Below are 24,964 nucleotides of genomic sequence, written 5' to 3' on the forward strand. Positions count from 1 at the left end.
TAAAAAGTCAGTCAATCAATCAATCAATCAATCAATCAATCAATCAATCAATCAATCAATCAATCAATCAATCAATCAATCATTCAAGTTGCAGTGCATGCTGGAAACCATAGTCCCAGCACATTACTCCAGACATCATATTACTGCTTTTAATCTGTAATTTTGTAGGTACACACAGATCATTATGATTTTATAGAACAATGCTGCTTATAATTATTTACCTAAAATAAATAGTACAGCTACTACTATAAACTGCTTAGTATGGCAACTTGTAGCAAGTAAAAGAGTAAATTCACACACAAAAGTGTCTACAGTGTTGAGGAAAAAGAGAGAGATATCTATAAGAGAGAGAGAGATGCTATAAGCACTTTGAATTCTGCACTGTGATTGATGGATTGGTGATATCAGATAAAATGTTATAGACTAAGTTCAAGGTATAGTTTTATCTTAAATTCGCAGAATAACTGCAGTTTCTAAAAGATCTACAGTACAATTGCATTGTTTATCTTCAAAGTGTGACATGAACAACACTATACTACTGCTGATAAGATTCTCGAGAACAAAAAGCACAGTACCTACAGAAACCGCAGCCGTCTCTTCCTTTTCTTCTCGGGCTTTTCCTTTGTGTTCACTGGAAGAAGAGGAGAAAAGATCACATTAGCACAACACTGGCTCATAGATGGCCATCTCCACCACACATTATCATCTCGGCCTCAGGGCAGTGCATAAAGTCTTGAGGGTGTCAAGCAATGGACCCAAAGGATGCTGCCATTTGCTTTAATGCGTATGGAAAAACAGGAAATGATCAGGTTGCAAAGCAGGCCAAGGCACAACTACGGACCTAGAGGTTTATCAAACTATACAGGGGGAAATTCAAGCGGGCTAGTTTTGACAGTCATCTCAATTGACTCAAACTCTCAGCAAGTACATTAGTATTAGTATACAACAATGCATTTTCAGTGACATAAGGCAGAAAATAATTCCCAACAGAGATGAATGACTATTAAATGAAAGATGTTTTGGATAACAGCTTTAAAGTAGCCTGAAGGCAGAGCTGTACAGTGTGCCGGTCTAATGTTCATTAATTAGCACAGTTCTAAATAAAACAGACTGTTCATTGTAGAATTGAATTACAATGTCTGACTGTCCACGTGAAGACCTGTGCCTAGGAAGTCACCTTAAATTAAATATGAAGGAGAAGTAGGTTTGAGCTCTGGAGAGTTAATGGCAATTTAATATTCTGTTAATTATAAAGTGCACAGTCTTGTGGTCCAAAACTGAAAATATTCAAGGAAAAGTAAAAGAAAAGCTTAGTTAAAACCAACCTATAACACAGGCCACATACACAGATATCAAACTTAAATGCATTATTATTTTTATAATATGTATTTATATAGTATTCATATTTATAAATGTATACATGTGCGTATAAATAAACAAATGTATTTACACGTATAAAAAGTTGTATTTATATTTACTTTTATTAATTTAGAAAGCAACTTTATCTATAGCGATAACACAAGCAGAAACATGTGCATGTGAATATATGTGAAATGCTACATTTAATGTATCTGCTTATTTATGTGGGACAAATTTGGACAATTACATTTGGATAAATGTTGGCAAAGCTTAACAAAAGATTTAAACGTGGCCTCTAATAAGGGCACATTAAATGTATAGTTTTAAAAGAAAAAACGATATATATATATATATATATATATATATATATAAAGAGAAGGAATATAATAAGAGTATATAAAACGAGAAAGTCGTCAATGCATCAGAATGGTAATGCGTTTTATGTATTGCTCTCTACGTCGGACACAAAACAGTAATTAGGTTATCAAACAGCTAATGTGTTGCTAATGTTACATGAACCATGTTCCTGTTCACCATCTAAAAATCATCATCCTTAGAAACGGTTTGAACATCATAGAAAATCAGTGGAGGAAAGCACCACACCGCACATGGACAAGATTGGTTACTTGTTATGGTTCACTGCAGTTTTAAGGAAAAAATACTCAGCAATGGTGTTGACTGATGAATTTGCACATGGTTTGTCAGCATATTAAAAACACAACATAGATATATAAATTATATATCAAATAATATCTCGAAACTATTTGTATAAAATATGCTTTTTGTTTGTACAGTTTCTTTAACAACCCAGATATGCACAAAATTCACCTGATCTCGGCTATAATGTGCTAGAATGTGAAATTTCTTACACAATACTTACAATAATTGCATAATTTACATGACTGCAGTGCTCGCAGTGTATTAAATCCCTAGATTCCCCAACACTCACTTTGCCCCCAGTTGCAGTTGACGTCACTCTTCATTATTGATCTTACAGAAAGCATTTTGAGACTCAAGTGATAAACACGCAGACACTAATTCTAGACAATTTACCCCCATTTAGTATGATTTATCATACACCGCTGACTACCTACTGGAGTATTCAATTAATAAAGCAGAGCTGCACGCTTGCCAAATCTATCAACGCCCTTCTCGAACAGACAATTTTCACCTCAATATTTCTTGTGTAAATTCGGTCAAATACTATACATTTGAGGATTAAATCCAATTAGTACCACTCAGTTGACAGGAAAATACATTACAATATTTACTTAATGAGATAAATGGACAATCACATAACAAAAATCAAATCACTCTGAATACACTCTTGCTGTGTGTTGAAAAGTTTTTGTTTTAACAGTATAATCTCTACTCCTTAATAAGAACACTGTTTAATCCATTTATTTGAGCTGCACATTGTTAGGTTATGAGCATAATTGGTGTAAGATCATGCACATGCTTCTCACATGCATCTTTTGTTTTGATAATGTGAAGAGGTGAAAAAGATACCTTGTGGCCCTAATATGTTCTTACATATGTAGCAATAAACTATCTAATAGAAATAAATAAATAATTAAAATATCACCGCCTTGCTTAATAGTGATGAATATACTGTCCGGGATCTATTTCACTTCAAAATTGGTTAATTTAAAAACTTTTAATCAATGTAATCTAGTAAAACTGACTTTACTAAAGTACAAATTAAATACATTACCAGAGGCTACCACTGAACTTAATCAAAGCATCAAAACGTATCTACATAGGTCTTTTCTGGAGAGAGATAAAAAGGAGAATGCCACATTCCTGCTAAATCTAAAATGTGTGATTTAGATTTGCAAGCTTAATCACAAAAGTGTGGTAACGCTTCCTTTTATAGTATGTTAACTTATGTGTACTTTCAGTGTACTTACCTAAGAAAGTACTGGGTAATAATGCTTAATTTTACAGTGCGTTAACTTACGTGTACTTACAGTGTACTTACCTAAAAAAATAATGGGTATTATAAGGTAAGTACATGGGTTAAAGTTAGGTTTAGGGGTAGGTTCAGGGTTAGTACTTAGTTATTACCCAGTTATTGTAATTACTATATTAACTACATGGTATGTAAATGGGGAACAGGACTGTAAAAGGAAGCGTTACCAAAAGTGTTTTATGCATTGTTTTTTTTTTCTTTCTTAGATTTTTGCTGAAATAAATTAGTTTTAATGATACCTAACTTCATTGGATATAGAGTCATTAATTAGGCTTAAGTCATGATTTCCTACAAAAAGAAACAACCCCATCATTGCGATGAAGTGTCTACTTTGCTACAGAGATTGGTGACAATACCACACTTTCTGCGTCAAGGACTTTCTTTCTTTGACATTTCGTATTCACCACCCCTCGCTGATACACTGTGTGATCCGCTCTTATGACTCAACTTCAAATTTGCGTCACAAAGGCCAAAAGCCAACGCTTTTAAAGCTCAAACCGCACGGTAAAGGCAGCTACAGTAAGTAAAGGGTAATGACTAAGCCACAACATTTAGCATTGAAGCCCCTGTTGATTTTACCCAACCCTGTAAAACTGAACAAGAAAAACAAACAATGGCCGTACTGTGGAAGCTTAGACTGAATAGCCACATATTCCAATTTTTATTGGAGAGACAGTCTTTAATTTATGAAGGATCGGTGCGCCAAGGTGACCTAGTGCTCATTAGAGAAAGCGGTAAAAAGCACATTGGACAGATGGGAGGCCACCTGTTAAAAAGCAGTTTCATGACCATAATTTTATTCTGCATTACTTTCAGCCCACCACATCATTTAAATACAAGATCTCTCTCTAAAAGTTCAGGCTTTTCAAAAATGTCCTCCAACATAAGAGGCACAATTTTCAAACTATTGATAATTACACAATGTTAAACTCCTTTTATCATGGCATAGTTTTGACACTGTGGTTTCATTTAGAAACATGAAGATCAAAGAAACATCTCTTTAAAAATATGGATTAAAACACATGTAACCAAGTTCTCAGAAATTTAGGGTTTTTTCGTAACCATATTGGATTCATCTGATTTTGAAATAAAAAAAGTTTAATTGAAATGTCATGGTGGTGTATCCATCACATAAAAACATTTTTCTTCAATGCCTGCGAGTACATCTAAATAATTATTGGACAAAAGTTACAAAATATAAATACATATTTTATTTATTTTAATATTCAAGGTAAATATAAATATAAGTGAATAACAAATTATCTGATATTTTAGGAGACTTACTGACCTTGACACACAGTCATGAGGGTCAGCAGGGGACAGGGGTCCCTTGTTTTGTTTCTCTTCTGCATATTAGACCCCATGACTTTGATTTTGCAGGCTAATGTTAAAATATGAAAAAGCTGTAAAGCAGTATTATTCTCTTGATGAAATAATAATACAAGATTAAGATGCACATCTGTTTAATGTTTTCTTTTCAAGAATTCAATTTGTTTAATAAGGCCATTTTTCAGGACGGTTGTATCACCCTGACATTTTTGTCTCTCCCAAAACCAAAATAACAAAATTAATTTAAAAATGATGTATGACTTGCATTCAATAGCTGAACCGAAGCGATGCTTTATAGCTGAATTGAATTTGTTTTATAATTGATGAATTTAGCAGTATCAACACTTTCACTGAATTGAATTGACTCGAGCTGAATAACGACACTATCGTCTTTTTATAGCTGCTTTACAGAATTTGAATTTGTCATGTTAGCATCATAGATCCTGTTATCCTGTTCCTGTTTACTACTATGAAGATGCTTTGAAACAATTTGTATTGTATAAAGTGCTATATAAATAAAGGTGACTTGACTTTAATGTATTTATTTATTTTTGCACAGTTGCACCACCATGACACTTTAGACTTTATGCATGTATCTTTTACGTATGTATGTATCAATGTATTAAAACATTTATATATATATATATATATATAAATGTTTTATTACATTATATATAATAAATTAACAGATCAGACATAAATTATGAGCATCACGTCACAGACCCATAGACAACAATAAAATAAATAAAACTGATCAGACAAAATAAATAAATAAAAGACAGCAGTGCAATTAAAAAGGTTTTAAGAACTGATCAAAGCTCTTGCTGACGATTGCTTTCGCTTAAACACAGACTGTACTTCATGCATAATCCATAAACTCTTCTCATCTTTGCCTTAAAGCCACATAATAACCCAGAAGCCATGTCTGCTCAGCTATACAGACAAGCTGGTTCGGGACTCGGTAGTTGAGGGAAATTTATAAGAGAATAATGATCATGAATAATTAGAAGGGATGTGTATTTTAAATGTGTTTTTCTGCACAGAAAAAGCCCTGCATTAGAAACAATTGGGTTGGATGTTATTTCTGAAAAGCTGGGAAAAAAACTACCCCACATTCTCCAAAAGCTCTCTCTAAAAGGAATACAGGGCGACCCAATATATAGGCCCTAAAGTTTTCAAAAACTTTTACATTTAAAGTCACTAAATGTTCCATATAACTGTCATAAAGTTCCATATCACTGTCATAAAAAATACCAGGAACCTCAGTGAGGTTATATGTTATAAAATGACATAAGTGAACTTAAAAGATCATCATCTCGACTTGTACAAAGTTTGACGATGAAGGTTAATGCAGTTATTGGCTTTGGGATTTTCTTCCTATCATGTCTTTTCCTCCAATAAGAGTGGTCTTCAGTAAAAGGCCACAGAGCTAATTGAAGGTTGTGATAGGCCATTTACGTCTGCTTCCTGCAACACTGACAGCACAGGGCAGCTACTGAGGCCGTGTAATTGGACCCTTTTAAAAAAGGAAGAAATATGTCTAGCGGGAACATGAAAGGCAGAACAGAAGATATCATAAGACAACAAATAAATCCCCTTATGCAGAAAAAAAAATACTCATTTTAAATTTTCTTAATTGTGCCAGTTTGTAAAAATGTACTTGGAAGAAGTGTGTGTGGTAGAATTTTCTTAACAATAACCATAAATATAGCAAGCATCAATTACACAGCCAAGGACAGAAGGGATATGACATCCATTGCAAAACTGTGACAGTTCATGAGTTGTCACATAGAAATTATAACAAGTATAAAAATGACAAATGACAAAATACTTTTTTCAGCAGCGATGCATTAATTTGAGCAAAGGTGACAGTAAAGACTTTTACATTGTTTACATCTTTTTAAAACTTCCTATTCTTCAAAGAGACCTGAGAAAATCAAACAGCCTCAACTGTTTTCAACTGTGATAAAACTCTCGGAAAAGTTTATCATGGTAATAGACAATGCAATGTTAATGTATTTGGTCTTGACGGAATAAATCTGCTACGCTGCTGCTGCTGCAGAGCAAGTATAGAGACTTCCTAGTACTGCCAATACATACACAGACATGCTGTTGTGAGCAAGTGAGACATGCTGCTGCTGCACAAATATCATATATGGAATTACACATAGCAGATCTATATAAGTGGAGTTGGGGAAGGTGGAGGGTTTCAGAGGAACTGCTACAGCAAACACTTACCAACTGTTTAAATGTTGAGCTGCAAACTCATTGGAACAAATCAGCTTATGCTGTGTAGTTAATGTAATTGTCAGCACGTTGCAGCACCATCAGCTTGCTCCATCTAGAGTTTCATGACAGAACTTGGTAAATATATTGTAACGAGGTTTGCTGATCAGGCGGGAACCGGCAAACTATCAACATAAACTTTAACCATAAGCAGACCCTCACGGACAACAAAGCCACAACTTAAAATGTCCCAGGTGTGGTCCTCTCTTGTTTTCCACTATCATCACTCCTTTTATCCTTCCAGAGCTCCTCTGAGGAACTCGAGACCATTGTGTCGGTCAGGTGTCGCTCATTAACATTCGCTCCACTGGCCTCTCTCCACTCCCACGGCTCTAAGCCCCGCCCTGCTTCTCACCACATATACTATACTTGATTTCTTTTTAAATGCAAGGCCATTTTTGGCCATGGGATTTTTTTTTTAAATATAAAAAAGTAATTAATCTAAATCAGGCAATATACCAAGCTTTATGGTAGTAGTTGGGAGTTCACTAAAATCACTAATGCTCTGCTCTTTGATTCTGCGAAACTCTACAGTTCAGAAACATAATCCCATGGGAGCAAAGAGACTGCATGGCTTCAAAATCGAACAGCGACATCCAATTCTCCAAAATCACATATTGCCCTAAATGCAAATAATGCAGTTTTCAACATTCAAAGCAAACTGTTCATTAAGAAACAACTCTTCAACTGCACAGCTTTTGCACAAAGACTAATTAAATTCCCCAAAGCGCTCAGTTGTCACGCAAAGAGCTGTGGCGAGAGAGAGAGAGAGAGAGAGAGATGGAGAGAGAGAGAGAGAGAGAGAGAGAGAGAGAGAGAGAGAGAGAGAGAGAGAGAGAGAGAGAGAGAGAGAGAGAGAGAGAGAGAGAGAGAGAGAGTGTGAACACCAGATATAGCAATATAATTGTGGTCCCACTGGCTGGTACCTCCCAGCTGACTACAGAGGCCAAAAACTACAACATAATCTGGGCAGAGGTATGATGTACATCATTGTAGCAATGCATTAGAACCACTGATTGTGAAGGCCTCCAAAGCAAGTTATGTTAAACACAGGTGCAACTGCATCTCTGATAATGCACATGATTCAGAGGGGCATTGTCAACTAGAGAGAACTTTCTGGTACAGGCCAACACAGAGACGAGAGCCAGACAGATGGCAATTAGAAGAGTCAACATTGCCTAAATGTAACAAGCTGCAATTTGAGCTCACACACTCGAGTCTCCCTGGAAAATGGCTAAAATGAGTCTGGCTTCAACATGATTTTGAAATAAGTATCAGGGGAGCTGGTCGGACGGTTAGATGGGCCAACACAATCAGGTGCTGTCTGAGAGAGAGGTGGATTCACAGACTTTAGGCTCATTTGAGGCTGTAAGACAGCAACATATACCTTATAAAGACAGCAGGGGTTGTTTACTCTTCATAAATCATAATAAGAGAGCACTTGACACTTGGCATGTATCACAAATACATGCGCAGGCCATTTTATTTTGGTATAAATTACTTGACATTAAAGCATACAATTCTAATTACTGTAATGTGTACGGATGTTTCCATAACTCTAAATGGTAACTCTATATCTGAGCATTTCCATTTTAGAATTACTGTGAGACAGTGAGATACATTTTAAAATAAAAAATATCCACATGCAAGATAAAAATCACAACCCTGAGACAAAGATATAAATCAATTACGAGTGAATTGTGAGATATCAGCTCACAAACGTGAGATATTGAACTCTCACTTACAGTTTACAATATTTTGTATGCATGCACTTATTCTACATTACAACAACAATAATCAAGTCTCAATTAATTACAATGGTCTTAGAATAGACTTCATTATCTTTTTAGATATGACTCAAACAAGTTGTTAACAGGTTTGTGAGATTCACCCTTATTGAAGAGAACAAACCAGTGAACATACAACCAGCAATTTGTCTCAAAACTCCCATCATAGCTATCCATTGGACACGCTGTTTTTGGACATGCAGCTATGTTAATAATCAGCTCTGAAATGATCTAGTACTGTCAGTGATGTGGGATATTGTAGTCTCTTGCATTTGGATTCATTTGTGCTATATAAAGTACAGTACACAACCTTCACATACCCCTCTCAAAATACTGTTCCACCTTTCATGATCCTAATTAAATGTCAGAGAAGGATCCTTGGCTTCTCTGAAGCTCTTTATAAATGACCATACCTATGATTTTACTTATATCAGTGAGACTGGATTTTTTGAGCATGCTTTATGTTTCATTGAACATATTGGATATGACTAGAGGATATTATTTCATTCGGACAATCACTAGAATACCAGTGGTCTATGTCTATTCGTGGCTCTCATTAAGCATTGAGATGTTGATCAACGATCAGTAAATATCAACAAGTTCATTGTTTCAATAGTACTGGAGTCGAGATTGTGATTGTCTTGAATCTTCTTAGAGAACATTGCTGTAGGACTGTACAGTTAAATATTTCAAGGACAGTAATCAATTGACCCTTCAAGATGAAGTAATTTTGACAAGTCCAAAGTTCCAAAAAAAGAGAACCATACATAACACAGCGAAAAAAGAAGTGAAAATGGAAATGTACTGTTTTATCTGGCATGTTGCCACCCACCTCTCAGAAATCAATCGGACTATGACCTTCGTGAATGACTGGCATTGAGCAAAGAAGAAATGTAGAGGTGAGTGTTTAGTGCCAAGCAATTTAGATTTAAAGGAATTGTAAGCGATTTCTGCTAGACTTCAACTACATTTCCTCTGCCATAAACCGCCAACCTGCAAAGGCAACCAAATATCAGCAAACCCATTATTTGATCATTTACATTTTGGCTAAGAAAATAAAGGCCATACCCACAATAGAATACCTGGAGAAAGGTCAATTCAATAGTCATTACCATTCATTTCAATGGCAGCTGCTTGACATAGGAAATGTTTGAATATGTATATATTACAGAAATGTAAAGTATATATTACATTAATATTACAATAATGCTGTAATATTGTTTTCAAATATTTGATCTAAAAAACTATAAATATATGAGCTAAACTTGATTATTTGTTTATTTAAATGTTAATTCATGAGAAACACTTTCAATTATTTTGTAATCATTAAGATTTTGTCACCATTTCAGAATACGCATATTATTATATCCACAAAGTGCTTACATTACACCTTACATTTATATGCAATGCCAAGTTTGTGGCCAGTAAGAATTTTTTTGTTAATATATTTTAAAATAAAATTTTAATTTATTCCTATGTTGGCAAAGCTGAATTTTCAGCATCATTACTCTTAGTCTTCAGTGCCACATGATCCTTCAGAAATCATTCTAATATGCTGCTCAAGCAACATTTAATATTATTATCAATGTTGGAAACATTTTTGCCACTAAATATATTTTGTAGAAACATTTTTTTTTCTTTGATGAATAAAAAATAATTAATTCATTTCATTCATTCATTCAAAAGCATTTATTTGAGATAGAAAAATGTAAAATTCTGAACAATGTACAAGTCTTTACTGTAACCTTTGATCAGTTTAATGTGTCCTTGCTGAATAAAAGTGTTAAACCGTCAAAGTGGAATTCACTACATTGACTTTCTGAGGCTAGTTGGAATGCTTTTTTCGCAAAGACTCTGGCCATGAGTTTCAATGCATTTGATAACAAATGTGCTGGAACATTTCCTAGATCATTATCAGTGAAAATGGAGTCTGCACATCACAGTTAGCGATGCTACTTCACAGGCAGCGGCTAATTACTCCAGACTTCAAAGTGGCACAGGCTGGGAGGAGACGGAGCCACAGTGGGAGACCTGACTGGTCTGACTTCATTTGGTTAAAGAAAGCACAACAAGGGGCCGTGCAATTGAGAGGACATTGAGATGCTCAAAGCGGGCAGCTTCTTGGATAAAATTGCCTATATTAACAAGCATCTTACAAAGAAAGCTGTGCTCTAAACTGGAACAAGGACGGCAAATGAATCATCCATTGAAATATATTAGTTGAATGAGTTAATTATGCAGGTACTTAGTGCCCACATTTTGTATTTTATATTCACGATAGTCTACCTAAAAACAAAATGGAGGCCAACATAATCTCCCATCTCTCAAGCAACCCGCTTTGTGGAGATAGCCAGCCTCATTTCCATTAAAAGCTCCACTGCCTTGCATGTTATGCAACACACACAGAAGGTAAATGAGCAAACCCTAAATGCATTCCTAAATAAGATGTGATCACAATCTGTTCAATAAAAGTGGAAATAGAAGTAATGGGATGAACAATGGATTGCTGGAGCGGTTGGCAGCAGGAACAGTGGCATAATATCCGGCGCTCGGATGAAAACATAAAAAAACAGCCTGTGTGAATTTTATTAATACGGAAATCTCAGGCCTCATCTTCTGAATTTCATCTTGCAGTTTGTTCACACGGGCAGCCTGAAAGTTAACATCCAATTATAATGCTTGAACTTGGAACCATTCAACCTGAGTTTAAAGGGGGAATTTGTTGGGATATTGGCGTCCCTGACGAAGCAAAGTTTGATTAGATTACAATATCTGACACCAATAACACGGTATATAATGTACAATTTTAACATCACCAAGCACTTAAATTCTCTGCAAATCGAAATTTGTTCAGAGTGTTGACTGACCGAAATAAAGAACAGGAAAAACTGGCAGAATGAATAAAGTGTGAGGTATTTCACATGGAAAGATGTGAAATCGTAGTTTTTGTGTGAGGGAACATGCGAGATTGCTTCTGAATAAACATGTAAATGAACAGCCTGCTCACCAATGCAGATTGGTACGGCAACAGATATGACCAAGTGCAACTAAACTGTTTCAGCATAAAAGGAAACTGACAATATATAAATCGCATTAATTAAATTACTATTAATAAAAATGTAATTATACAATTCATTATTTATTATATTATGTGAATAATTGTAAAGGAAATGGCCAAAATTTAGAAAAAGCAGTAGCAGTATTGATATCGATGAAATGGGCCTTCTTTCATAAAAAGAGGCCATTAAACAAATATTTAAAATATACTGCCTTTATGTTGTTTCTACACTAATTAGATTAAAAATATATATTGACAGCACTAATACATCTTTCTGCAATTAAAATGGTTGGTAAACATAAACAACACAATTAATTCAGTCTTTTTGTTTTTATTTGCCAGGCAAGGGAAAATCTGAAAGGTGCTAACATGAAAAGTCACGTTTATTAAATACAACAGTGAGGCATGGACGCTTTTGGCGAAGATTAAATTCAACACATCAATTCGAGTTTATAGTCTATTGAAGCCAGTGGCATAATGAAATGCAGACACTTTTCTGTGTCACCCTTCCTCCTTTTTTCCCAGTGTCCTCAGATACATGGAGGAGGAAGGGACCGTCCCATAGAAACTAGCTGTCAGTTTTGATCTGGTTGTGGATGAGGAGCCATAGCTGTCACTCAGTATCGCTCTAGCACATCATCAAAATGCAGTGATAATCATGCAGCTACAGATGAAGGAGAAAAACAAGCCAGCGGTCTGCTCTGATGGCAAGGCATGCCATCTGGAACGCTCGCTTTGTCATACATATCAATTGTGTGACATTTCACAGCAAAAAAAAAATGCCTGGCTCAGACGTCCTACCTGCAGAATCCAGCACCAGTGAATACATGCAAATCACACCGAAAAAGCGTTATCATTTACCTGCAGGAACTTTCTAGGCGGATTTAAAGCAACTTGAATTTTGGTAGATCAACACATGATCTAAAATCTCAGATTTGTTTTTAAACTATAGCTAGTCTTAAAGGGATAGTTCACCTAAAAAAGATATTTGCGTCATCATTCATGACATTCAGTTCACCACAATGTTGTAATGTGAAAGTAGCAAACGAAAAAGAAAATTTAGTTGGAAAAATGCAGGATGCTTTTATCTATGAGGATTTGGCTTGATCAGAAGAGCGAGAAACATGTTAGGCTATTAAATTATTGTTTTTTATTTTCCCAACCCATGCAGTGTTGCCTTTGTCCGCAGAAAAAAAAGAGGTGGACAAAACTACTCAAGGTAGATTAAAGATAATGGAAGCCTTTTTCTTTAGCATAATGGTTAAATACTGGTGAATTGTCCTCAGTTAGACTACCAAGAATAATTAAAGGTGAAGGGTGTCATTTCGTCTCAATACAGAATTTCAAAAATAATAACAGAAATTACACTTTTACCTTCATAAAAAATAGATAAGCACAGTAATAAAGCTTTCAGTCTACTTGCTTCAAGATTAATCTTTGTTTGTGTACAGCTGTTCACCGGAAAATGGACCACCATGTTGATGACATCAGCTTGTCCATATACGCGTATCCAAATTGTTGTCCAAAAAACAAAAGTTCTCAAGAATCAAAACATCTCTTCCATTAAATTTTACCTGCCTCCAATCATCAACGGAGGGTCGCAAAACATGGTTCATGGCAGTGACATAAACTAAAGGCTATTGGTTGGAATCAAAACATAATCTTTAAGTAGGACCCCAAATGTCCACCATGAAAACTATTAACTGTAACTTGCCCACCTCTTGAGTGTCTCAACAGCTCTCACTGCTTTTTAGACTGCCAGACCTGAGGAATAGGGCGTGTGGGGTTTGGTCTGATTGATCAGCACATTCTAAGTCTGGTTGAAGCAGCAGAAGCACAGATGTTCTTCCTGCAGGTAGCTATCATAGAAGATGGCGCACAGTCCACAGCACAGAAAAATCACAGTACCCGCCTGGAATTACAAACCATGGATTACTTTATAGACCAGACTGCTGTCATCCAATGGCTGAAAATAAATATAGATCACTATAATTAAGGAGGGAAAACATCTGTGTGGAAATATGTTAGCTACCTGGCTAGGAAGGATAGTTCAGTATTGTAAAAGCCTTGGAGAGTAACTCATAAGACTGTTGAACGTTCAGAAACGCAGTATTATAGTGACTAGAAAAGCCCACACATTGCTGATCCTTTGATTAAATGCACAGAAAGTAATATAGCTCTTCCTTCTAGTGTCCTGGTTTGCTATGCAAACTAATTTGCATTTGAACATTATTTATTACCTCATAACCTACTTTCACCTACTTACTGAAATGCACCACATAGTCTAAGTTTAACTCTTCAGCATCCATCCTCACTTCTCCTAATATGGTTAAATCAGTGATCCTAATCCCAAACCAGTGGCACTCGCTAATATACTATGCGTAATCTACTTTCGAGCTCTTTAAGAGCTTTGCTTGAGCCTCATCAACAAAGTGGTTCCCAACGCTAACTCCAGTTCTTCTTCTGTTTGTCCAAGGACCCATGATATCCATAGTACTGCCTCTCTCTCCTGAAGTACCATTAACACTATAGCTCCCATCCCTCTGATGAGATCTTCGCCCTTTATTGATATAAATCTGTACGCAGTCCTCTCGGATAGCCCATTAAGACAGAATGACAGCACTCAGAATCAGTCGCCGCTATAATCATGCAATCAAAATGCATTATTTGGCTTCTTCAGGTGCACGGCAATGAGTAACGCCCTTCTCGCACTGTACTCAATTGAGACCAATTGGGTTCATTTCTGTCCTTATGTCTCTCTGTGGAAATCTCATTCAGATGGACATTATCATAAGAGGAGCAGAATGAAGGGATAGAACTGCAAAGTGTATAATTACAGTTGTGAATTTACCCACTAAATTCAGATACTAAAGCTTTGGTTGTTCATTTTGAACAGAAAAAAATAGTTTATTCTGAGTGTAACCATCATGAAGTAGGTTAAAACTATTTTTGTTATCCTCTGGAGATACCAATGCCCCTTTAATGGCTAAAACCATGTTATATTATGTTATATTTATAATATATATTTATATATTATACACAAGTTATTTTATGATGTTTATTAAATATATAACGGCAGATTATGAACTAAATTTCATATTCCAAATATCATTTTTTAAAAATGTGAAAAATATGTTTGAGAGTCCTCAGATATAAAACATGATGAAATGGAATGAGTTCTAGTCACTTTTCAGAAAAAAAGCCAGCCTACTTTGTGATAGAAAAGAAGGCTGAAGCTTCTACATCTGTCCACGTGATAAAATAATTTGAATGAAATTTATTGGGTTAATTAGGGCTGGGTGATAAAACGATAATTATTACGATAAATTTTTCCTCAATAAAATTAGAAGTTCGGTAAGTGTTCGAAATAATGTTTATGCACTATGCAAATAATGCTGCGCATGTATGTTGCAGAGTGTTGCACTGATATGCGCTGCCATTTCTGTTATGTATGCGAAACATTAAACGGCAAATGCACCAAAAGCTGAATGAAACAGAGCTGCTCGTTTGATCCGCAAGCCACGCGAAACATGAAACAGCGCTGACATTCTCAACATTACTGACGTACAAAACAGAAAAAAAACATTGAGCCACAACAATACAGTTGGAAGGCTTTTCAATCCATAAGCCCTAATCTACAGTAAATTAACATTATTTATGCATACAGCATTGGGGTCATTGGGTTCAATCTCAATCAATCAATCAATCAATCATGAATCAATCAATGTGGTCACAATAATTACAATGTAATCAAGACTGGAAAATCAGAAATGTTGTCCTGGCATTGTGGATATAAGCCTTAGATCATGCAAAATTAGAAACACTGTCTGTATAGAAGACATCAACACAAGAGACTATTTCTGAAAACAGTGCAATATTTTACATTAAAGGGCACCTATTATGCAAAATTCACTTTTACATGCTGTTTGAACATAAATGTGTGTTGGCAGTGTGTGAGCAAAACCACCCTAGAATGATAAAAATGCACCCAGTGTTTTTTTTTACAATCTCAATAATTCATATGCACTCTCTCAGAATGAGCTGTTCTAAGATTCATCTTTTTGTGACGTAGAACATGGGAAAGGGGTTTGATTGACAGTGTGGTTGGTGGTTGGTACCTCCCTCCGTGATCTGATCCTCCATTGTTGTTTCATCGACAGCCGGACCGCTGTTCAGAAGATTTGTGCTGCCTTCTAGAAAATGCCTCCTAAGAAAAATAAGTGTTTTGTGGTGGGCTGTAATACTTCGCATAGTTGTTTGCACTTGCTTCCGACATCAGAGCCACTGAAAACGCAGTGGGTGGATTTTATTTATGAAGGAAATGCGCCTCTTACACTCCCGAAGTACGTTTATGTTTGCTCAAATCATTTTGAGAGTGACTGTTTTTTGAACGGCGGTCAATTCAAAGCAGGTCTTGCTACAAAATTAATCCTCAAGGGTGGATCGTTGCTTAGTGTTCGCGATCCAACGACAATTCCTGAAGAAGTAAGTGTATTTTATGATTTCTGAGGTAACGTTAATAGTCATCGATAACAAATGTTGTTGTCGTCGTCGTCGTATGATTTATGTAATTTAAACCTTTTAAATAACCACACGTTTTCATATGTTTTTTAAGATATTGTTATTGTTATTATCGGTACTTGTGTTTGTGTTTTCAAACATTTGCGTCAACGTTATCACAGTTTGTGTGTGTCTGTGTGTGTGTTGCACAGCGATGACAACGCAATGAGTTCATAAATGTATCAAATAACCATTCCGAGACATCCTGGTACATTCTCGATCGTGTTTCTTCAGCCGGAGTGTCTTCGTCATCTGGGTCGGACTCTGGTTCAAACATACGGCCGAATGCCATACACAATTGCGGGTCTATCACTCTCGGCCATTATGGTTCTACCGACTGTTAATTGCCATAGTTATGCAAGTTACGCCCACATCCAGCGGCAGGGTGGGGATTAGCAGCTAATTTGCATTTAAGGTCGTCTGCCTCAAAACAGCTTGTTTCAAAACAGGCCCCAAAAATGACACATTCAAATGGTTATAATAAATTAACTGGGGGGTATTTTGTGCTGAAACTTCACAAATACATTCTGGGGACACCCAAGACCAATATTACATCTTGTAAAAAGGGCCATAATAGGTGCCCTTTAAATAAAATACACTTAAGCTGAAGCTAGATATGTGTTCATGTGTCTTGATATGTAAAATGAATGACAAGCAAACTGGATAGATTTCCTAGAGTTGAGTGCAACATGTGATGACAGTTAACATGCAAATGATGATTAAAAAATGCACTGCGCTCGTGTTTACAGAGTGATAGCTGCCTTTTGGATGGCGAGAGATGATTATTTCTGAATGGTGACAGATGGCAGATGAAAAGGTAAGAGGGAAGAGAAAAAAATACACTGGGCACTACTCATTTTTGAAATGTCTTGAGAAGCTAACTTTGTGTAGAAGAGATGCTTCAGCGGTTGCTAGGAAACCCTCATTAAAGCCGATGTCTAATTCAGTGTAGTATACGAGGAATAGGATGCAGCCACAATTTTTTTGCACCGTTATTTCAACTAAAAATACAATCTGAGCTACTTTACATGCCATTGAACCGGATATATCTTCCTAGCTGCATCTAATGCGGCATATATATGCAATTTATTGAGGATTCTGTGGCTTTTATCCTACATAATGTACTCACCCATTGCTGTTATACAGTCTCCACAGTGTTACTCTCAACAACTCCGCCATAGAAAATGAAATGGATAAGACAGGATGAGAATATTCATACTTTCACTGAGGCTGTCTTGCTTCAAGTGCCCAGTTAAACACCACAAGATACCTTGTGATAAAACAAAAACTGGATTACATTAACAGCAGCTAGAAGTGATTGCTAGGTTTTATGGTGCAATATATGAAACACTTCTGCATTGATCTGCTACTGTTTAGTAGTCTGCACAGTTCCTGTCATTTTAGCATGGAAAGAAATGCATTTTTACAGTTGGTCTAGCACAGATTGCCTCTCTCTGAAGCTAGAGGGTGAGACATATTAGAGATGGCCTGATAGATGCAAATGGAATAAGAGGTACGCTTAGCAGAAGACATTGTGAAAGAACTACAATGAGCTTGAAATGGAGAAGCACGTTGCTTTCAATGAGAAAGGGTGCACCCCCGCTGAAGCGCATGAAATTTCTGTAATATGCAACCAACCCTGCTATTTAGTGTGTGCTCATGAATTCAGCGAGATATCAGAGAGATGCAAGTAGTCTAGAGGAGTGCCATAAGCTTTGTAGTTTTCCTTTACCAAATTAAATTCCTAAGAACATTGTGAATAGGCATAAATGGTTCTGATAGTGTTGGGGGTGCAGAAAATAAGTCTGATATTTGCAAGAGGCTGGTAGGTCTAAGTAACTCACAAATCCTACTATTAAATCTGTTAGGTGGCATTTAAAAAGCAAAATTGCTATTCCTTCCAAAAACTATTCCTTTTCTTCCTTGTGGGCCTGAGACGAGAGTTCAAGAGATTTCCACGACGCATGCGCGAGAACTGAACAAGAAGTATTAGAAGAAGAACGTCCTCTTCTCAGTTCTCGCGCATGCGTCGTGGAAATCTCTTGAACTCTCGTCTCAGGCCCACAAGGAAGAAAAGGAATAGTCGAATAAAGTTGTTATTTATGTTTTTTTTTTTCGGAAAAAAAGTAGTCTCGTCGCTTGATAAACTTATAGTTGAGCCACTGTAGGCACATGGAATATTTAAACATGTTCTTTAATTACTTTCTGGGCCGTCAAGTTTCATTCCCTTAGGCAGCCTATGTAGCAGTGATCCACCTCTCAGATTTAATCAAAAATATCTTCATTTGTGTTCCGAAGATGACCGAAGGTCTTACGGGGTTGGTACAGCATGGGGGTGAGTAATTAATGACTTAATTTTCATTTTTGGGTGAACTAACCCTTTAAATTCAGATAAAATGGAGGTATTACTTATTGGTCCAAAAAACTACCCGCAAAACCTCGTACAATACAACTTTAATTTTGAAGTATGTCCTGTTACTTTATCCACTACAGTAAAAGACCTGGGTGTTATACTAGACCACAACTTGTCTTTCGAAAATCATATTTCATATGCTACAAGAACAGCCTTTTCCACCTTGGAAACATTGCTAAGCTACGTAACTTGCTATCTGTTTCTGATGCAGAAAAGTTAGTACATGCATACATGACCTCGAGACTAGATTACTGTAGTGCAGAGGTCTTCAATCCGGCTCCTGGAGGGCAACTGTCCTGTAGAGTTTAGTTCCAACCCTAATCAAACACACCTGAATCAGCTCATCAAGCTCTTCAGGATCGCTTGAATATACAAAGGCAGGTGTGCTGAAGAAGTTTGGAACTAATCTCTGCAGGACAGTGGCCCTCCAGGAGCACGATTGAAGACCTCTGCTGTAATTCGTTATTAGCCGGCTGTCCTGCATCCTCAATAAACAAGCTACAGTTAGTGCAAAATGCAGCTGCTAGAGTTCTTACTAGGTCAAGAAAATATGATCATATAACACCAATTTTATTATCTCTACACTGGTTACCTATTAAGTTCCGTATCATTTACAAAGTATTACTACTGACCTATAAAGCCCTAAATGGTTTAGCTCCTGTGTATTTAATGGACCTTCTATCGCCCTACAATCCATTGCGTTCTTTAAGATCACTACAATCGAGGCATCTGGTGATTCCTAGGTATTCTAAGTCCATTTAAAGGAGGGAGGGCCTTCTCACATTTAGCTCATAAACTCTGGAATAGCCTTCCTGATATTTTTCGAGGCTCAGACTCGTTGTCCCAGTTTAAAACTAGATTAAAGACGCATCTCTTTAGCCAAGCATTCACATAATGCTTACCTTTTATACTACTGTTGAATCAGATCGAATGCATTAATATTATGAACAGCAGCTATGCTAATTATTTCCCATCTGCTTTTCTGCGAAAAGGGACACTAGTCCCGAGTAAAATAGCGTTCATCAGCTCCAGTTTGTATCCAGCCTCTCATGGAGACTTCATGGATGCCCCCAACACCTGCGATGAGATGACTAAACGCCTGTGAAGAGACGACTCAACGCCTGTGAAGAGACGACTCAACGCCGGCGATATGTTATGCCCTAAATTAATACATGATTAACTGTACTTTCTGTAAAGCTGCTTTGAAACAATATGCATTGTGAAAAGCGTTATACAAATAATTTTGAATTGAATTGAATTGAAGAACCCTAATTCGGTACTGTTTAGAATGAGGGTACACACATGTTGACAGATTTTTCATTCTCTGTGAACTATCCCTTTAATGAGATCCCTTGAAACTTCACTCTTGCAGCACTTGAGAATACTCGTTGGATTCCTTGTTTGTTCTCTTCAAAATGTTTGTCCATCTGTTTCTTTTCAAACAGTTGTCTTTTTTAGACACTGTTGTTTCCAGATGATGTCAGCTGAAAATGAAAGTCACTTCACAGGCAAAGCAAGTTACTACATTTTGATATGATTAATCATTCACAATCATTTCAACAATTTCATGTTGATTCTAAGTCGTCGTCAGTCCGCAACTGTAGTTTCAGAATCCAAAATACTTTCCTGCTCCATGCACTTACGCAAGATTTTCCATCAAATGCGAATTGATTTACACCAGCCAGATCAAAACATCCATCACTGGATTAGGCGCTCAATCTTATTAATTTATAAATCTATCTTTGGCCTGGGCCGAATGATTAGCTGGATGTTAAATGCGTACGTGGGTTTAGTGAGGAGCATGGCGACTGCAGCATCTGAAAGCCCTGTAGATTAGAGCTGTTAATCTGGTTTGGGTGACAGTGGTCTGGCTAGACTCAGGACTGCAGCTGGCACCAGAGGTCTGGGGGATTAAATTAGAGCCAGCAGGAGGGACTGGGTGGAGATGTGTTTATCTGTGCTCTTGTTCCATCTGAGCTTTCTTTTTCTTCCATCACTCCTTTTCCTGTCCATCAAAACTATGAAGGGGCATGATTGGAAATGTGGGAATTAAGGATTGTTTTAAATCTTAAACAAATCAAAACTTCTTATATTTGAGCTTCTTCTAAAGCAAGACACTCTGCCCACTCTCTCAACTTCTTGAGGTGATTTTTGGGATGTTTTTTAAACAGTAAGGAGTTCACTTGTATGCTGGATTAAACCTTTGATCGACAGACTTATAATTAGATTTTTAACATTGGTTTTGTAGACAAATATAAAACTTGATACAAAAAAAGTGTTTCATTAGAGGTAACGCCATCTAATGTAGACTGATTAAATTGTTAGACTTTATGCAGGAATTACTGATACAAGTACAAGAACACGTCTTTTGACGATGAGATATTTTGAAGGGGACACCATTGTTGGTGAGAGAGTGACCGATCAGCCAAGACATACAATGAAGAATGAGGTCAAGTACAGGAAAACATCAGTCAAACAAGATTCCACAAAGGACCAAGAAGAACATCTACATTTATTTATCTCAACACAGTACACACAGAGGCAACATCTGAAGGTGAAAGGACCACAGAAGACATTCTCACCAAATGCCAACTGCAAATAAAGTAATCATAACCATTACAATTTTATTTCAGGGAGGTTATCTGCTTTGCAGATGAAATTAGATTATATTCAATTTCCTTCAAAATACTGGGTAGGATAACAACGTCTTTCCAGAGCAACATCTAAGATGGACTATTATCCTTTTCATTTTTTAACAAAAATGATGAAATGTAATTACGAAGTTGAATACTGCATGGTGCAAAGATAAGAATTGCAAACAAAATTTGTCATCCCAACAAATTGTTCATGCAAGTGGATGGAAATGGACTTTCTATTGAAAATAATACATTTAGAAAACATTTTCACATGGCAAAGCACAAAATGCACAAATATGACAACAAAAAAGGTTAAAATCACCTATGACTGACTGACAAGTCAGTTCAGCTATGACTTATAAAGATAAAGAATCTGACGAACTTGAAGGTACCGCTATGCTTTTATTTATTTTATATTTTTATTTATTTTTTGGGACATGGTACTACGATAACATGCTGTTTTTTGGACAAGTACCATAAAACATGTAGCAAAGAGAACCATGTAAATACCATGACATATAATTATGGTAATCATTCAAAGTATTACAGTTTTATCATCTAATATCACATACTAAACCATAATGAGCCTTTAATATTTATAAGCATAATATATAGCCCATTCCACGCAAAAGTGTACACATAAAGTTTGACGCAAAGGACCAGCAGAAAATATAATAAATATGAATGTGTCGAAAAATCAAACAAGGAGACATTTTTTTTTTTATGAACTGGTGTCAGATGCAAAGATGTAGTTGATGACGCTGACTCAAATCTACATAGAGGACGTGCCTTTGGAGAGAAATGCATCTTTCACACGATTAACAAATTACATAATCATAGAGGATATGGATATGCGGATACACCTGGATATGAGGCTTATAATAGTGCACATTTATCTAGGTAAACGTTAGAGCGATCCGCTATTTAAAGTAGCCACTAAAAACATGTTTCAAATGATTTTTTCAATATGAAATTTGATCGTAAGCTTGGCAAACAGTTATGGAGAATTTGATGATTCCCCGTTCAAAAAGATGGAAGCTACACTTGCATGCCCAAGACGAGAGGCGTTTCAAAGATGGCCGCCGAGTGATTACTTTGGGGTGGGGCTTGGGGGGGGGGGTGCAACCTAATCTCCAGCCACCTGAAAATATTACAAAGCTTCTCTCAATTTCCTTTCGCAGAGCCTGGTTTCTAATCAAAGTTTAAAAATGCAAAGCCAATTTCATTACAAGGAGAAATCTGTCATCATTTTCAGTAAAATACATCTCAAATTGTGTTTCTGGCTGATTAGGGTATCTACAGTAACACTGCACTGCATGTATCTGGGCGAACAGCTAAATTTCCTATTTCCTTACAATAAAAAGGCAATCAAGCCCTTAAAGGTGGTGTAATGATCACCCACTTATACAAGTGTTGTCTCTCATTCCTGGCTATTACTTTTGACATTTTAATCAAGCGTCTATTCAGAAGTACAACATGGCTATGGTTTAGGAGACCACTTGGGCAGCTGTCAAAAAAAGCTGCCTTTTGGATGTTGAGAAAAGAAATAATGATTTTCCCTCCAACCCCCATTTTCCTGTAATCAAATCTAAAATATCATGTGGTGCAAATGTGAGGTGGAACAATTTGAAGCCTTGGGTAAAGTTAATAGTTTCAAAAACCTAGCTTTTCTTTTATTCTCCAATAATAAGACACCTATGTTCAGAATGAGAAATTTCATCATTGCAGTTGGACTAATTTCTTATTATTTTCAGACGTTTCGTCCCCCACAAAACATTGTGTCGTCAAACAATATGAAATTAGTCCATTTGTAGAGGAGACCGGATAACTTTTTACTCAAGTGAAAGTTTCTGAGGGTAGATTTACTTCTCAAAATCAGATTCTGTATGGCCATGTCTTGCGTAAAAAATCCATAGGTCAAATGAGGTACACTATATGAACAGGGTTACATGAAAGGTAAGGATTTCTTTCTGCTTTCCTGGTCGGGCCAATAGTAAAAATTTGCAATGGGTCTCAACTCAAAAGAATTATGAATGTAAAATTATGAAATCTATTATATAATAATTACATTTATAATTTGAAATGTATGACTTAAAATGTAGTTGTATTTACATTTTAATATTTGTTTTCAAATTAATAAATTATAATAAAAAAATTGTATCTATTGGTTTATCAGGAGGTTAATTTTGCTAGTAGATGAAATAGCTGGAAATTATAGTTATTATAATGAAACATGAAACTCTACTGGAAAATTATGGTATACAGTACTGTATATGGCAAAACATTACTGTTTGATTTGTATTTTTATCCTATTCTAATGAAATATGTTAGATAGAATAAAATTTAAAATAATAACAATAATAATAATATATTAATAATAATAATAAATACATGTTTGCGAATTCTGCTTGTAAATGTCAGAAAATCAAACTATTAGTTTGCAAGGCCTAACATGTGCATGAACTCCTTATATTATGATCATAAAACAAATAATAAATGGAACAATCTCAATAGGGTCCTCACACCATCGGTGCTCGGGCCTAAATCCAGAGTACTATATAGGGCAGATAAATTGTAAGACTGGAAAAACTGGAACAACTTTAAGAAAGGGCCACTCTCTGAGAAAACAAAGGAAATTACCATTGGAACTCACTCTTGTGATAATCTACATCTCTTTCCCTCTACCCCCCCTCTCCCTCCCTTGTGGTGAGATCTCCCAAACTCACACAAGAATCTAAATGGTTTAATGTGAATGATTATCATCTAGTTTTATACATGTTTGGTATTATTTGAAATGTCTCAGTGCGACTGGTAAAGATGACTCATTCCCAAAGAAGTAAACCAAAAGGTAATAAAGTTCTTAAGAGTTTGTAAATATCTTCCACACAGAAGGGGGTGTCTTTGAGTTAACACGTTCTGACCTTTTGTTCTGAATGCAAATTTCCACTGCTAGCAAATGTATACTTGCAGGTAAATTTCCACTGTGAACCATGTTTAGATTTGAAATGAGGTCTGGGTATATGATGAAACGCAACGAGAGCTCGTGGCTCTCTTTTCTGTATCCAGATCAGCCCGTGAGGTCTCTCGGCCTCAGGTATTTCTTGTCGGCTAAACATTTTTTCTCTTTGTTCTAGAGCATTTGATGTTTTGCATTGATTACCTTTGAATTGATTATGAAATTGTAATGATACATTTACCTGACATATTAAACTGTGATATTTGATTATTCTAATAGACTTTGACATTATTTTCATTCAAGAGTTTAAAAGAACAGTAAAACATTCGCTCACATTTAATGATACACGGATATCATTAAAGCCTTTTTCATTTATGGAGTCAGATGAAATAACGAGTTAATACATATGACAAAATGTATTGAATTTAACCAAAAATACTTTGCCACGAGAAAAGACTTGTAACACGCAGAGCCCTTCCGTGCTGATCACACGACCTGCCTGATCGAGCGCGACTTACATTCAGAGTAAGTGATAGTTCTGGCTCAAAACACACACATTGCGGGCCATCTTTACAGTTGGGGTACGTTAAACAATTTTAACTTGCCAT

General features: G+C 36.2%; 1 protein-coding gene across 8 annotated transcripts in view; it reads right to left on the reverse strand.

Annotated features, from left to right (window-relative positions):
- syt1a (synaptotagmin Ia) overlaps positions 1 to 24,964 on the reverse strand; it is a 231,555-nt gene that overhangs the window by 141,058 nt on the left and 65,533 nt on the right. For 4 of the 8 annotated variants that reach the window (XM_077234217.1, XM_077234213.1, XM_077234211.1 and 1 more), the window contains one exon: positions 576 to 631. The exons of 1 other annotated variant lie outside the window; for it this stretch is intronic. The gene's annotated coding sequence lies outside the window, so the exon portion shown is untranslated. The remainder of the gene's footprint in view (positions 1 to 575; positions 632 to 24,964) is intronic. 3 more of the 8 variants (XM_077234212.1, XM_077234214.1, XM_077234220.1) reach the window with 1 other exon arrangement.

The sequence above is a fragment of the Siphateles boraxobius genome, unplaced genomic scaffold, assembly GCF_051911475.1.
Source record: "Siphateles boraxobius isolate OS27281-9 unplaced genomic scaffold, OSU_SipBor_1 19, whole genome shotgun sequence".
Classification (NCBI taxonomy): Eukaryota; Metazoa; Chordata; class Actinopteri; order Cypriniformes; family Leuciscidae; genus Siphateles; species Siphateles boraxobius.